Source organism: Ursus arctos, chromosome X, assembly GCF_023065955.2.
Source record: "Ursus arctos isolate Adak ecotype North America chromosome X, UrsArc2.0, whole genome shotgun sequence".
NCBI lineage: Eukaryota > Metazoa > Chordata > Mammalia > Carnivora > Ursidae > Ursus > Ursus arctos.
The window spans coordinates 46,962,351-46,979,832 of record NC_079873.1 but is presented as its reverse complement, the minus strand read 5'-3'; the positions used below and the strand labels follow the sequence as shown (position 1 = coordinate 46,979,832).

The 17,482-nt window shown below is 40.1% G+C and overlaps 1 pseudogene; it reads right to left on the bottom strand.

Moving 5' to 3' along the window:
• LOC113247971 (kinesin-like protein KIF2A) overlaps positions 1 to 11,943 on the bottom strand; it is a 64,395-nt pseudogene extending 52,452 nt beyond the window's left edge.
• Between the last annotated feature and the right edge of the window lie 5,539 nt (positions 11,944 to 17,482).

Here is a 17,482-nt window from a genome sequence, read left to right as displayed (position 1 = left end):
CAATTTAGAAAACTCTATTTTATAGGAGGGTGTGTTAACCACTTGACTATTGTATAAACATTAAAGGAAACAAGTATTAAAAATAACTATAGCTACTGTAATTTGTTAACAATTATACAATATAAAAAGAGGTGAAGTGATATAAAAATATAAAAGGAAAAAAAGGGTGGAACCACTGTATGTGATAGAATATAAGTTGCTATGAGCATAAAATGGATATGTCATAAAATCTATGATATGCATAATGTAAATTTCATGGTAACAAATAAAAAATCTAGAATAGATGTAGGAGAGATTTTTTAAAAAGAGGAAACAGAGCATATCTGAATGCAAAATCACCAATTTATAAGGATAGGAAGAAATACAGAGAAAAAAATAGAAAAACAAAACAGGAGGATCTATGATAGCAGCATTTTAAGAAGACCCTAGGCTTATCCCTCAAACACATCCCTCAAACACAACTAGATAGCTATCAAATCATTCAGAATTCCCAAGATGTCAACCTGAGGACTGACAAAACAAACTCTACAACTAGAGGGAGAGATGAGGCCACATTGAGGAAGGTAGGAAGTGCAGATACATGGTTTGGGGGAGAAGTGGATCGTGGGTGCTGTAGAGGGGAGGGATCATGGTCAAGGAGAAAGGCAAGAGAGAGAGAGGCACACAGGGGAATGCACAAAGATAACACTTCCCAAAGCCAATACCTGGGAAAATGAGAGGGGCTGATATTCATGAGTTCTTGCAATCAGTGGGGCTTAAAGACTGGAGTTTTAAAGGGTGACTGGCTTGGCTGGGATAGAACGCTGACAGTGCTTCCCTATGCCTGGAGAGAAGGAAGACAATCAACCTGGGGGGAGATGGCATGGAAACAGTGACCTGAGGAATTCTAGGGGCACACAAGTGGGATTTTATTTGCTCTTCTTGGATTTCATTCCAGAGAGGCAGTGTTCCTAGAGATGATTCCACAGGGAAAAAGGAGCTGGGTGACACCATTTCCCTCCCCTGAAGCTCCGCACAAACACAGAGACACCTGTGGGAAGCAGCCCAGGGCTCACAGAGGCTGCCTAACCTACTTGCACCAAGTCCCTTGCCCCTGCGCCCTGGCATGACTACCCTTCTTAATCAAAATTTTCTCAGTCCTAGTGCAGTGAGACCCTCCTCCAGAAGACCAGTGCAGAGCCTTGCCCACACCATGTCCTAAAGTCTAGAGTTTTAAAAGTAAGCAGGCTTGGCTGGAATAGAGCCCTGAAGGGCACTGTGCTGCTCCTGGAGAGAAGGCAGACAAACAACCTGGAAGCAGACAGTGTGGAAACAGTGATCTGAAAAACTCCTGGGGCACACAGTAGAGAGATAATTAGCTCTTCTTGGAGTGCTTCCCTGAGAGTAGCAAGCATGGACACCCCTCCAAGGGGACAAAAGAGCTGGCTGGCACCATTTACCTCCCCAGCCCTTCAACATAAACACAGAGCCACCTGAGATAAACAGCACAGTGCCTACACTGGTTGCCTAACCTGCTTGTGCAAGTCCCACACACCAGTAGTTCTGGCAGTACTGCCTTTCTTAGTCAAGTTTGCCTCAGTCCCTGCACAGCAGGCCCCTTCCCCCAGAAATAACTTCCCACACCATGTTTCAAGAACAAAGTTCTGCAGGGCTTCAGTTCTAGTGGAAGTTGTATCAGGTCTCATTTAACAAACAGACCAGAGCACACATAGTTAAAACTCACCACATTCTGTCCAAGGGCCAAATACTGACTATTGAAGAAAAGGAAAGCCTCTGTATGAGATGGGCATGAAGGATACCAGCCAAAACACAAAAGCAGAGTGCACACAGCATACACCAGACAAATGCTTTGAAGCACTAGGCCCTGAACACTATATGAGTTATTCTATATAAAGTCTTTGGTCTCAGGAGCAGGAAGCATAACAGGCTTTCCTAACACAGAGAAGAAAATGAAGACATAAACAAAATTCCAGGATGGAGGACTTTACCCCAAATGAAAGTGCAAGATAAGGTAATGGCCAGATATCTAAGCATAGTAGATAGAAGGAACATGCCTGATGGAGATTTAAAGCAGCAATGATAAGGATACATGCTGGGCCTAAGAAAAGAATGGAAAACTTTGGGGGAGATCCTTAAAACAGAAATAATAGAGTTACAAAACAATCGGTCAAAAATGAGAAATACAATAATGGAGATTCAAAACAGACTTGATGAAATGCACGTGGGGTGGAAGAAGCAGAGGAATGAATAAGTGATATAGAAGATAAAGTAATTGCATGGTGCACTGGGTGTTATATGCAAGTACTGAATCATGGAACTTTACATCAAAAACTAGGGATGTGCTGTATGGTGACTAACATAATATAATAAAAATATTATAAAAAAAGAAAAAAGATAAAGTAATGGAAAATAATGAAGCTGGACAAAAGAAAGAAAAATTATGGAACACAGGAATAGACGTAGGGAATTCAGTGACTCCATGAAACATAATAACATTCATATTATAGGAGTCCCAGAAGAAGAAAAGAGAGAAAAGAAGACAAAAAATGTATTTGAGGAAATGAGAGGTGAAAACTTTCCTAATCTAGGGAAGGAAATGGACATCCAAATCCAGAGGCACAGAGAACTCCCATTAAAATTAAAAAAAAAAAAAACAGGCAATTTCAAGACATTGCAATTAAATTTGAGAAATATAGCAATAAAGAAAAAAAATCCTAAAAGCAGCAAGACAAAAGAAGTCCCTAACTTAAAAGGGAAGACCCATAGGCTAGCTTCAGATATCTCAATATAAATGTAGCAAACCAGAAAGGAGTGGCATAATATATCCAACGTACTGAATGGGCAAAATCTGCAGCTAGGAATACTATATCTAGCAAGTTTATCATTCAGAATGGAAGGAGAGATAAAGAGTTCCCCTGACCAACAAAAACTAAACAAGTTCATAACCACTAAACTGGAGCTGCAGGAAATATTAAAGGGAACTCTATCAGTGGAAAGGAAAGAAAAAAAGTGACAAAGACAAGAAAGGAACAGAGAAAATCCCCAGAAACAGTGACAAGATAAGTAATAAAATGGCACAATTCATACCTATCAATAACTACTCTGAAAGTAAATGGACGTTCCAATCAAAAGACACTATATCAAAAAATAGTGAAGTACTGTATGGTGACTAACATAACATTATAAAAAAAAAGAAACAGAGTGTCAGACTGGATAAAACAAAGAAACAAACAAAAAGACCCATCTATATGCTGCCTACAGGAGACTCATTTCAGACGTAAAGACACCTGTAAATTGAAAGTGAGGGGATGGAGAAATATTTATCATGCAAATGGACATCAAAAGAAAGCTGGAGTAACAATATTTATATCAGGTTTTTGACTCTTTTCTTGTTGATGTGATCTATCACACTGATCGATTTGCGAATGTTGAATCACCCTTGCATCCCAGGGATGAATCCCACTTGGTCATGATGGAAAATCCTTTTAATGTACTGTTGGATCCTATTAGCTAGGATCTTGTTGAGAATTTTGGCGTCCATATTCATCAGGGATATTGGTCTGTAATTCTCCTTTTTGATGGGCCTTTGGCTGGTTTGGAGATCAAGGTAATACTGGCCTCATAGAATGAGTTTAGTAGTTTTGCTTCTGTTTCTATTTTTTGAAACAGCTTCAGGAGAATAGGTATTATTTCTTCTCTGAATGTGTGGTAGAATTCCCTGGGGAATCTGTCATGCCCTGGAGTCTTGTTTTTCGGAAGGTTTTTAATCACTGCTTCAATCTCTTCATAATTAACAGATGACTGGATTAAGAAGATGTGGTCCATATATACAATGGAATATTACTCAGCCATCAAAAAGAACAATTTCTCAACATTTGCTGCAACCTGGACGGGATTGGAAGAGATAATGTTAAGCAAAATAAGTCAAGCAGAGAAATACAATTATCATATGGTTTCACTCATTTATGGAACCTAAGAAGTAGGAAGATCAGTAGAAGAAAGGGAAGAAGAAAGGGGGGGGTAAACAGAAGGGGGAATAAAGCATGAGTGACTCTGGGAAACAAATTGAGGGCTTCAGGGTGGTGGGGAGGAAATGGGATAGGCTGGTGATGGGTATTAAGGAGGGCACGTATTGCATGGTGCACTGGGTGTTATAAGCAAGTAATGAATCATGGAACTTTACATCAAAAACTAGGGGTGTACTGTATGGTGACTAACATAATATAATAAAAATATTATTAAAAACAATATTTATATCAGAAAACTAGATTTTAAGGCAAAGACTGTAATGAGGGATGAAGAAGGGCCCAATATCATAATAAATGGGACTATCCAAAAGGAGGAGTTAAGAAAGCAAAGACATAGGGGGACCCTGGGCTTTCCTCATCCATTGAACACAGCTGTATTGAAGGCAGATCACTTGGAACACCGAGGAAATTGATCTGAGGATTGGAAGAAGGTTCTCCATGGATGGAGACATCAGGACAGGTGCAAGGTGCATGGAAGTGAATTGAAGGAGAGAAAAACTGCCACGCTTCAGAGGGGGGGGACCCCTTTCCACGGGGATAGAAAAGGGAGAGAAAAAGAGGCATTGAGAGAATGTGACATTGGGTCTACACAAGAAGAAAACCTCTCCAGAACATAGCCTGGGGAGCAAGAGGAACTGAGTGTAGGGGATATTTGAAATGTGTGGAGATCAAACTGAGGTTTTGGAAGTGTGTGACTTTTGCTGAAGTGGAACTGTGGCACATGCTCCTGGGGAGAAGAACACTGGCTGGAGAGCACACAAAGTGGTGTGGGGATCTCCTCGGTCGCACTGGGAGAGAACATTCCCCTTCCTGGAGTACATTTGGAAGAGGATACATTGCCTCTCCAAGGACAAAAGACTCTGCAGGCACCAACAAATGGCCTTCCATCAGCAGGGGAAAGAGGTATGCACAGAGGTGGATAACCTGGTTGCTGCTTTTTTCCGGGTGCTACACCATAGATTCCATGCACCACACAAACGTGGAACTATTTTTCCTGGAAAAGGACATTAGACACAGCAGGGCAGGGAGGTTCTACCCCAGGAGGAATGGATCAATGCCATGCAGGGTCCTTTAAGATTTGGAAATTTGAATCCCAGCCATGTGCTAAATATAAAGGTCAGGAGAGCTGTGGTGCCTGGCATGCTGATGGCCATCATTTTCCTATCAGGGCTTCCTGAACAGCAGGGGGTGTGTGATGGGGATGAGAGAGTGGTGTGTATCATTTCCCCCTCTGTACCATCACTGTCACACCTCAGAGAGCAATATAACAGCCTGCAGTAAAGGTGGGAGCCACTTACACCAAACCCTACACCCCCCCCCATGTGCCTGGCAAGTGTATATTTACTGGGGCAGGACTCATTCTGAACCACTGCAGTGGGCCTTTCCCCAAGAAGACCAGCAGAGTCAGCACCCTTCATGCACCAAATCTACTGATCATACAGTGTTTCAAAGTGTCACTTTCAGTTCTGGTAGAAATAAGAAAAGGCTATACTTTTCTTGGTCTATTTCTTCATTTTCCCCCTTTGGAATAAGGCTTATAGTTTTTTGTTTGTTGTTTTTTCATTATCTTTCCCCCCACCTTTATTTTTTTTTAGATCAGACTTCTTTTGTACTTTTCTTTTTTCCCTTACCTTTTCTTTCGAGTCAGGCTTATAGTTTCTTGATTGTCTGTTAGGTTTTGGTCATTCCTTTTCCTTTTCTCTCTCTCTCTCTTTTGAAACAGACTTTCTTTCTTTCTTTCTTTCTTTCTTTCTTTCTTTCTTTCTTCTTTCTTTCTTTTGTTTTTTTCCCTCCAGATATATTTTAACAAATAAATCAAAGTATACCCAGTTAAAGATCCAAAAATTCCCTACTGCAAACAAGGAGAAACTCTGATGAGGATGACCAGTGGGAAAGAGCAGCCAAAATGCAACAGCAGAGTGCACACAGAATACACATGAAACACACCCTGAAGTACCAGGACCTGAACAGTGTATGACCCCTTTTTAAATATAGCAGTACTCTCAAGTGCAGGAGATATAACAAGGTTTCATAATATGCAAAAGACAGAAACATAGCCAAAATGACAAGACAAAGAAACTCTCCCCAAAAGAAAGGTCAAGAAGAAATCATAGTCAGGGACTTGCTCAAAACAGATATAAACAATATATCTTAACAAGAATTTAGAACAATAGTCATAAAACTACTAGCTGGACTTAAAAAAATAGAAGACACCAAAGAAAACCTTGAAGCAGAGATAAAGGACCTAAAAACTAGTCAGGCTGAAATAAAAAATGCTATAACTGAGATGCAAAGCACACTGGGTATAAGTACAATGAGGACTGAAGAAGCAGAGGTGAGAATAGGTGATATAGAAGATAAAATCATGTAAAATAATGAAGTTAAAAAGTAGAAGGAAAGAAAACTATTAGAACACAAAGTTAGACTTAAGGAAATCAGCAATTCCATAAAGCAAATATTATCCATATCATAGGAGTCCCAGGAGAAGAGCAGGAAAAAGGGGCATAAGGTTTATTGGAACAAAGGACAGACTAGAACTTCCCTAATCTGGGGAAGTAAACAGGTATCCAAGTCCAAGAGTCACAGAGAACTCTCGTCAAAGTAAACAAAAACAGGTCAACACCATAACATGTCATAGTGAAACTTTCAAAATACAAAGATAACGAGAGAATTCTGTAAGAAGCTTAGGACAAAACGTTCTTAAACTAAAAGGTAGACAATAAGGTTAACTGCAGACATGTCCAGAGACCTGGCAGCCCAGAAAGGAGTGGAAGGAAATAATCAATGTGCTAAATGGGGCGGGGCCTGGGTGGCTCAGCCATTAAGCATCTGCCTTCAGCTCAGGTCGATCTCAGGGTCCTGGGATCGAGCCCTGCATCAGGCTCCCTGCTTGGCGGGAAGCCTGCTTCTCCTTCTCACACTCTCCTTGCTTGTGTTCCCTCTCTCGCTGTCTTGCTCTGTCAAATAAATAAACAAACAAATAAATAAAATCTTTTTTAAAATGTGCTAAATGGAAAACATAGGCAGGCAAGAACACTTATCCAGAAAGGGTCATTCAGAATAGAAGGAGAGATAGAGTTTACAAGACAAGCAAAAACTAAGGGAGTTCCTGAATACTAAACTAGCTCTGCAAGAAATACTAAAGGGAACCCACTGAATGGGAAAGAGAGACCAAATGCAAAAACACTAAAAAGGAACAGAGACAATCTACAGGAACAGTAACTTTAGAAATAATACAAAGGTATTAAGTTAATATCTTTTAAAAATACTCAGAATGTAAGTGGACTAAATGTTCCAATCAAAAGGCACGGGATGTCAGAATGGAAAAAAAAAAAACAGACCCAACAAAATGCAAATTACAATAGACTAATTTTAGACCCCCAAACACCTCCACATTGAAAGTGAGGGGTTGGAGAACAATTTATCATGCTAATTGATATCCAAAAGAAAGCTGGAGTAGCCATACATATATCAAACAAATTATATTTTAAACCAAAGACTGTGCGATTTGGGGTCTTTTCTGGTTCCACACAAATTTTAGGATTGTTCGTTCTAGCACTTTAAAAAATGGCATTGGTATTTGATTCACATGAGAAAATGTTCAACATCATTAGCCGTCAAGGAACTTTAAAACAAAACCACATTGAGATACCACCTTACACCAGTTAGAATGGCAAAAATTGACAAGGCAAGAAACAACAAATGCTGGCAAGGACGTGGAGAAAGGGGAACCCTCTTACACTGTTGGTGGGAATGCAAGTTAGTATAGCTACTTTGGAAAACAGTGTGGAAGTTCCTCAAAAAGTAAAAAATAGAGCTACCATATGATGCAGCAATTGCACTACTGAGTATTTTCCCCAAAGATACAGACAGTGAAAACAAGGGCCATATGCACCTCAGTGTTCATAGCAGCAATAACCACAATAGCCAAACTGTGGAAGGAGCCGAGATGCCTTTCAACAGAAGGAAGGATAAAGAAGATGTCCTTTTGCATGACACATCTCCAAAGGCAAAAGAAACAAAAGATAAAATGAACTTATGGGACTTCATCAAGATAAAAAGCTTCTGCACAGCCAAGCAAACAGTCAAAAAAACTAAGAGGAAGCCCACATAATGGGAGAATATATTTGCAACTGGTACTACAGAGAAAAGACTGGTATCCAAGATATACAAAGAACCTCTCAAACTCAATACATGAGAAACAAATAAACAAATCATAAAATGGGCAGAAGATATACACAGACACTTTTCCAATGAAGACATACAAATGGCTAACAGACACATGAAAAGGTGGTCAAAATCATTAGCCATCAGGGAAATTCAAATCAAAACCAAACTAACATATCACCTTATGCCAGTTAGAATGGCAAAAATTGACAAGGCAAGAAACGACAATTGTTGGAGAAGATGTGGAGAAAGGGGGTCTCTCCTACATTATTGATGGGAATGCAAGTTGGTACAGCCACTCTGGAAAACAGTGTGGAGGTCCCTTAAAAAGTTACAAATTGAGCTACCTTATGATCCAGCCATTGCACTACAGGGTATTTACCCCACAGATACAGACGTAGTGAAGAGAAGGGCCATATGCACCCCAATGTTCATAACAGCTCTCTCCACAATAGCTAAATCGTGGAAGGAGCCGAGATGCCCTTCAACAGATGACTGGATTAAGAAGTTGTGGTCCATATATACAATGGAATATTACTCAGCTATCAGAAAGAACGAGTTCTCAACATTTGCTGCAACATGGACGGCACTGGAGGAGATAATGCTAAGTGAAATAAGTCAAGCAGAGAAAGACAACTATCATATGATTTCTCTCATCTATGGAACATAAGAACTAGGATGATAGGTAGGGGAAGAAAGGGATAAAGAAAGGGGGGGTAATCAGAAGGGGGAATGAAACATGAGAGACTATGGACTCTGAGAAACAAACTGAGGGCCTCAGAGGGGAGGGGGGGTGGGGTGATGGGATAGACCGGTGATGGGTAGTACGGAGGGCACGTATTGCATGGTGCACTGGGTATTATATGCAACTAATGAATCATCGAGCTTTACATTGGAAACCGGGAATGTACTGTATGGTGACTAACATAATATAATAAAAAATCATTAAAAAAAAGTTAAAAATGGAGCTACCCTATGATCTAGCCATTGCACTACAGGGTATTTACCCCAAAGATACAGAGTGAAGAGAAGGACCATATGCACCCCAATGTTCATAGCAGCTTTGTCCACAATAGCTAAATCATGGAAGGAGCCGAGATGCCCTTCAACAGATGACTGGATTAAGAAGTGGTGGTCCATATATACAACGGAATATTATTCAGCTATCAAAAAGAATGATTTCTGAACATTTGCTGCAACATGGACGGCACTGGAGGAGATAATGCTAAGTGAAATAAGTCAAACAGAGAAAGACAATTATCATATGGTCTCTCTCATCTATGGAGCATAAGAACTAGGAAGATCGGTAGGAGAAGAAAGTGATAAAGAAAGTGGGGGTAATCAGAGGGGGGAGTGAAGCATGAGAGACTATGGACACTGAGAAACAATCTGAGGGCCTCAGAGGGGAAGGGGGTGGGGGAATGGGATAGGCTGGTGATGGGTATTAAGGAGGACACATATTGCATGGTGTACTGGGTGTTATACACAACTAATGAATCATCGAACTTTACATCAAAAACCAGGGATGTACTGTATGGTGACTAACATAATAAAAAAATATTTTTAAAAAGAAAGGGAAAAAGAACGTGGGGAGGAAACAGAATGGGGAATGAACAATGAGAGACAATGGACTCTGGGAAACAAACCGAGGGCTTCAGAGGGGAAAGGGTGGGAGATTGGGAAAGGCTGGTGATGGGTATTAAGGAGGGCACGTGTTGCATGGTGCACTGGGTATTATATGCAAGTAATGAATCACCGAACATTGCATCAAAAAATTGGCATGTACTGCATGTTGACTAACATAATATAATAAAAAATATTATTAAAAAAAAGAAGACGTGGTCCTTATATACAATGGAATATTAACCATCAGTAAGGATGATTACACAACATTTGCATCAACATGCATGGAACTGGAGGAGATTATACTAATTCAAATAAATCAAGCAGTGATAGACAATTATTATATAGTTTCACTTATTTGTGGAACATAAGGAATATCAGGGAGATTATTAGGAGAAGGAAGGGAAAAACTAAGGGGAGAAAATCAGAGGGGGAGATGAACCATGAGAGACTATGGACTCCAGGAAACAAACTGAGGGATTTAAAAGGGAGGGTGCTGGGGGGATGGGCTAGCCCAGTGAAGGGTATTAAGGAGGGCACATATTGTATGGAGAACTGAGTGTTATATGCAAACAATGAATCATGGAACACTACATCAAAAGCTAATGATGTACTGTATGGTGAGTAACATAACATAATTTAAAAAATGGGTAATCCAGAGGGGGAGTTAAGATGGCAGAGGAGTAGGGGACCCCTTTTTCAGCCGGTCCCCTGAGTCGAGCTGGATAGGTACCAGACCAGCCTGAACATCCACGGAATCAGCCTTAGACGCAGGAAGATACATCTGGATCTCTACAAATGAACATCTCCAGCACTGAGTATTGAGGTACAAAGCGGGCAGCCATGAAACTGCACACAGATATCGGAAAATAAATGGAAGGGGGAGGGAGCCGCCATGGTCAAGCGCCAGGAAGCGGTAGCCAGCTGCACATGGGAGCGGGCGGTCTCTCGGACCGGCACCCATGAGATAGCAGACTGAGACCGTGAGCCAGGGAAAGTGCGCGACCAGACTGCGGGCCAGAGTTTCGAGCGCGCAGGGAGGACTGGCGGCTGGCAGTGTTAGAAACATAAAGGACAGAGACACGCCAGCCCTGGAAGTGAGGGCTGGGACACCGAGTGTGGGGCGCACATCCTGGTATGCTGCAGGGTTGAGCAGCACCAACAGAAACAGAGTTAAAGTGCCCACAACATCAGTGGAGAAAGGTCCGAGATCCCTCTGTTCTGAGACAGAGGCTGAGATTCGGCCACTGTTGCTCTGACTCTCAGAAGAAGCACAGCAATCCACCAGGGAAAGCCGCCAGAGAACAAAAGCCTGGAAATACCAGCTCACAGTGTGCCCATCCCCATCCCCCCTCGCAGGGGACAAGAAGACTCTACCCAAACAGGGTTGCCTGAGTATCTGTGCGGCAGGCCCCTTACCTAGAAGGCAGGCTGAAAAATCATCCCTAACATCCCTATAATACAAGGGCACATGGCCAGGGTCCCGGTAAATAATTTGGGCTCTGGGCAACCCTGCAACCTTTCCTTATCAGAATGATGAAAAGGGGAAGCCCCCTCAGCAAAGTAAAGACAATGAGTCTGTAGCCTCTGCCACAGAACTAATTATATGGATATAACCAAATTATCAGAAATGGAATTCAGAGTAACAATGGTCAAGATGATGTGTAGACTTGAAAAAAGTATTAACGAAAATGTTAATAAGAATATAGAATCTCTAAGGGCGGAAATGAGAACAAATCTGGCAGAAATGAAAAATTCTATGAGCCAAATGCAGTCAAAACTAGAGGCTCTGACGGCCAGGGTGAATGAGGCAGAAGAACATAGCGAATTGGAGGATGGGTTAGTAGAAGAGAAAGCTAAAACAGAATCTGGACTCAAAAAAATCCACGCTCAGGAATGTAGGTTACGGGAGATTACTGACTCAATGAAACGTTCCAATGTCAGAATCATTGGCATCCCCAAGGGGGTAGAGAAATACAGAGGTCTAGAAGAGATATTTGAACAAATTGTGGCTGAAAACTTCCCTAATCTAGCAAGGGAAACAAACATTTGTGTCCAAGAGGCAGAGAGGACCCCTCCCAAGCTCAACCATGACAAACTTACGCCACGCCACGTCATAGTGCATTTCGCAAATATTAGATCCAAGGAAACAGTATTGAAAGCGGCCAGGGCCAAGAAATCTCTCACGTACCAAGGCAAAGGTATCAGAATTATGTCAGACGTGTCTACACAGACCTGGAATGAGAGAAAGGGTTGGGGGGCATTTTTAAAGCTCTTTCAGAGAAAAACATGCAGCCAAGGATCCTTTATCCAGCAAGGCTGTCATTCAGAATTGATGGAGAAATAAACACCTTCCAGAATCACCAGTCATTGACCAATTTCATAACCACGATACCAGCCCTACAGGAGATATTAAGGGGGGTACTATAAAGGTAAAAAGGCCCCAAGAGTGATACAGAACAGAATGTCACAATCTATAGAAACAAAGACTTTACTGGCAACATGGCATCAGTAAAATCATATCTCTCAATAATCACTCTCAATGTAAATGGCCTAAATGATCCCATAAATGACACAGGGTTGCAGAATGGATAAAAAGACATGACCCATCCATTTGCTGTCTACAAGCGACCCATTTGGAACCTAAAGATAAATCCATACTGAAAGTAAAGGGATGAAATACCATCTTTCACGCCAATGGACCTCAAAAGAAAGCTGGCGTAGCAATTCTCATATCAGACAGATTGGATTTTAAACTAAAGACTATAGTTAGAGACACAGAAGGCCACTATATTATTCTTAAAGGATGTATCCAACAAGTGGATATGACAATTATAAATATATATGCCCCCAACAGGTGAGCAGCAAGATAAACAAGCCAACTCTTAACTAGAATAAAGAGACATATAGATAAAAATACACTAATAGTAGGAGACCTCAACGCTCCACTATCAGCAGTAGACAGATCACCTAAGCAGAAAATCAACAAAGAAACAGGAGTTTTGAATGAGATACTAGAGGAGTTGGACCTCATAGATATATATAGAACACTACACCCCAGAACCAAAGAATACTCATTCTATTCTAATGCACATGGAACATTCTCAAGAATAGACCATGTTCTGGGTCACAAAACAGGTCTCAACCAATACCAAAAAACTGAAATTATTCCCTGCATATTGTCAGAGCACAACACTCTGAAATTGGAACTCAACCACAAGGAAAAATTTGGAAGAAATTCAAACACTTGGAGACTAAGAACCATCCTGCTCAGGAATGATTTGATAAACCAGGAAATCAAAAATCAGTTTAAACAATTTATGGAGACCAACGAGAATGAAAACACAATGGTCCAAAACCTATGGGATACTGCAAAGGCAGTCCTAAGGGGGAAATACATAGCCATCCAAGCCTCACTCAAAAGAATAGAAAAAATCTAAAATGCAGTTTTTATATTCTCACCTCAAGAAGCTGGAACAGCAACAGAGGGACAGGCCTAATCCATGCATGAGGAAGCAGTTGACCAAGATTAGAGCAGAAATCAATGAATTAGAAACCAGGAGTACAGTAGAGCAGATCAACAGAACTAGAAGCTGGTTCTTTGAGAGAATCAATAAAATTGTCAGACCACTGGCAAGACTTATCTAACAGAATAGAGAAAGGACCCATAATTTAATTTTAATAAAATTATGAATGAAAAAGGAGAGGTCACAACCAACACCAATGAAATTGGAAGGATTATTAGAAACATTTATCAACAGCTTTATGCCAGTAAATTAAGTTATCTGGAAGAGATGGAGGCCTTCCTGGAAACCTATAAACTACCAAGACTGAATCAGGAAGAATTTGATTTTTTAAACAGGCCAATTAATTATGAAGAGATTGAGTTCGTGACAAATAACCTTCCAAAAAACAAAACTCCAGGCCTGGACGGTTTTCCTGGGGAATTCTACCAAACATTCAAAGAGGAAATAATACCTATTCTCCTAAAGATATTTCAAAAAATAGAAACAGAAGGAAAGCTACCAAACTCATTCTTTAAGGCCAATATTACCTTGATCCCCAAACCAGGCAAAGACCCCATCAAAAAGGAGAATTATAGATTCATTTCTCTAATGAATATGGATGACAAAATCCACAACAAATCCTGGCTAATAGAATCCAACAGTACATTAAAAGGATTATCCATCATGACCAAGTGGGATTCATCCCTGGGATGCAAGCGTGGTCCAACATTCGCAAATCGATCACCGTGATACATCATATCAACAAGAAAAGAATCAGGAACCATATGATCCTCTCAATTGATGCACATGTGGAGAAAGGGATCCCTCCTACATTGGTGGGAATGTAAGTTGGTAGAGCCACTCTTGAAAACAGTGTGGAGTTCCCTTAAAAAGTTAAAAATTGAGCTACCCTATGACCCAGCCATTGCACTACAGGGTATTTACCCCACAGATACAGATGTAGTGAAGAGAAAGGCCATATGCACCCCAATGTTCATAACAGCTCTGTCCACAATAGCCAAATCGTGGAAGGAACCGAGATGCCCTTCAACAGATGACTGGATTAAGAAGTTGTGGTCCATATATACAATGGGATATTACTCAGCTATCAGAAGGAATGAGTTCTCAACATTTGCTGCAACATGGACGGCACTGGAGGAGATAATGCTAAGTGAAATAAGTCAAGCAGAGAAAGACAACTATCATATGATTTCTCTTATCTATGGAACATAAGAACTAGGATGATCGGTAGGGGAAGAAAGGGATAAAGAAAAGAGGGGTAATCAGAAGGGGGAATGAAACATGAGAGACTATGGACTCTGAGAAACAAATGAGGGCTTCAGAGGGGAGGGGTGAGGGGAATGGGAATGACTGGTGATTGGTAGTAAGGAGGGCACGTATTACATGGTGCACTGGGTGTTTTATGCAACTGATGAATCATCGAACTTTACATCAGAAACCAGGGATGTACTGTATGGTGACTATCATAATATAATAAAAAACATTAAAATAAAAAAATGGGTAATCCTAATAAAAAATAAATAAATGAATAAATAAATAAACCAAAGACTGTAATAAGTGATGAAGAAGGGTACTGTATCATCATAAAGGGGTCTGTCGAACAAGAAGTTCTAAAAACTGTTAATATTTACACCCCTAACTTTGGAATAGCCAAATATATAAATTACTTAATAACAAACTTAAACTCATTGCTAAAATAAAATAGTAGTGGGAGACTTTAACACCCTACTCACAGCAAGGGACAGATCATCTTAAGCAGAAGATCAATCAATGTGTTTCTTTAATTTGGTTATTAATTCATTTATATAATTGGCTGTTCCCAAGGTAGGAGCATAAATATTTACAATTTTTAGATCTTGTTGGATAGACCCTTTAAGTGTGATAATAATCTCCCTCTTCATCTCTTATTACAGTCTTTGGTTTAATATGTAGTTTTCTCTGATATGAGTATTGCTACCCCAGCTTTCTTTTGATGTCCATTAGCATGATAAATTGTTCTGCACGCCCTCACTTTCAATATGGAGGTATCTTTGGGTCTAAAATGAGTCTCTTGTAGACAGCATATAGATGGGTTTTGCTTTTTTATCCTATCTGATACCCTGTGTCTTTTGATTGGAACATTTAGCCTTTTTACATTCAGAGCATCTATTGAAAAATATGAATTTAGTGCCATTATATTATCTGTGAAATCCCTGTTTCTGTATACTCTTTCTGTTCCTTTCTGGTCTATGTTACTTTTGGGCTCTCTCTTTGCCTAATGGTTCCCCTTTAATATGTCCTGCAGGGTTGGTTTAGTGATGACAGATTATTTTAATTTGTTTGTCCTGGAAACTCTTTATCGCTCCTTCTATTCTGAATGACGGCCTTGCCGAATAAAGTATCCTTGGCTGCATATTTTTCTCACTTAGCAGCCTGAATATATCATGCCTGTCCTTTCTAGCCTGCCAGTTCTCTCTGGACAAGGCTGCTGCCAGCCTTTTGATTCTACCTATGTAGTTATGCACATCTTTGTCTCTGAAATTTTCAAGCTTCACTATTATATGTTGAGGTGCTGACCTATTTTTATTGATTTTGAGGTGCATAATCTCTGCCTCCTGGACTTGAATGCCTGTTTCCTTCCCCAGACTAGGGAAATTCTCAGCTATAGTTAGTTCAAATATATCATCCGTCCCTCTCTCTCTTCAGTCTGCCTCTGGGACCCAATTGTTGTTTTGCTTTATGATATTGCTTATCTTTCAAATCCTCCCTCATAATCCAGTAGTTTATCTCTCTTTTTCTCAGTTGTTTTTGAAATAAAGAAGGGTATTACTGAGATTCAATGAAAAAAAAAATGAGGCTCTAACTGCTAGGATAAATGAGGCAGAAGAGAGAATCAGTGACATAGAAGATAAAATGATGGAGAAAAAAGATCACAACCAACACCAAAGAAATACAAATATTTATAAGAACATATTATGAGCAACTATATGTCAACAAATTAGGCAATCTGGAAGAAATAGATGCATTCCTGGAAACATATAAACTACTAAAACTGAAACAGGAAGAAATGGAAAACTTAAACAGACCCATAACTAGCAAGGAAATTGAAGCAGTAATCAATAATCTCCCAACAAACAAGAGTCCAGGGCCAGATGCCCTCCCAGGGGAATTCTACCAAACATTTAAAGAAGAATTAATACCTATTCTTCTGAAGCTGTTTCAAAAAATAGAAAGGGAAGGCAAACTTCCAAACTCATTCTATGAGGTCAGCATTACCTAGATCCCGAAAACAATGATCTCACCAAAAAGGATAATTACAGACCAATATCCCTGATGAATAGGGATACAAAATTTCTCACCAAGATACTAGACAACAGGATCCAACAGTACATTAAAAGGATTATTCACCACCACCAGGTGGGATTTATTCCTGGACTGCAAGTATGGTTCAACATCCTCAAATCAATCAATGTGATATACTACATTTTTAATAGGACAAGATCCTCTCAATAGATGCATAAAAAGCTTTTGACAAAGTACAGCATCCTTTCTTAAAAAATTATGCACAGTGTAGGGATAGAGGGAAAATACTTCAATATCATAAAAACCATATATGAAAAGCCCAGAGTGAATATGATTCTCAAAGGGGAAAAACTGAGAGCTTTACCCCTAAGGTGAGGAACATGGCATGGATGTCCACTCTCATCACTGTTGTTCAACATAGTACTAGAAGTCCTAGCCTCAGCATGCAGACAACAAAAAGAAATAAAAAGCATCTGAATCATCCAAGATAAAGTCAAACTCTCACTCTTCACAGATGACATGATATACTATGTGGAAAACCCAAAAGACCCCATCCCCAAATTGCTAGAACTCATAGAGGAAGTCAACAAAGCGGCACAGAAATCAGTTGAATTTCCATACAATAACAATGAAACAGAAAAAAGAGAAATTAGTGAATTGATCCCATTTACAATTGCACCCCAAACCATGAGATATCTAGTAACAGAACTAACCAAAGAGGTAAAGGATCTGTACTCTGAAAACTATAGCCAGAGGAATGTTAATGTGGGGGGTTGGCAGATGGGGTAACAGGATGATGGGTTTTAAGGAGGGCATGTGATGTAATGAGCCCTGGGTGTTATATACAACTGAGGA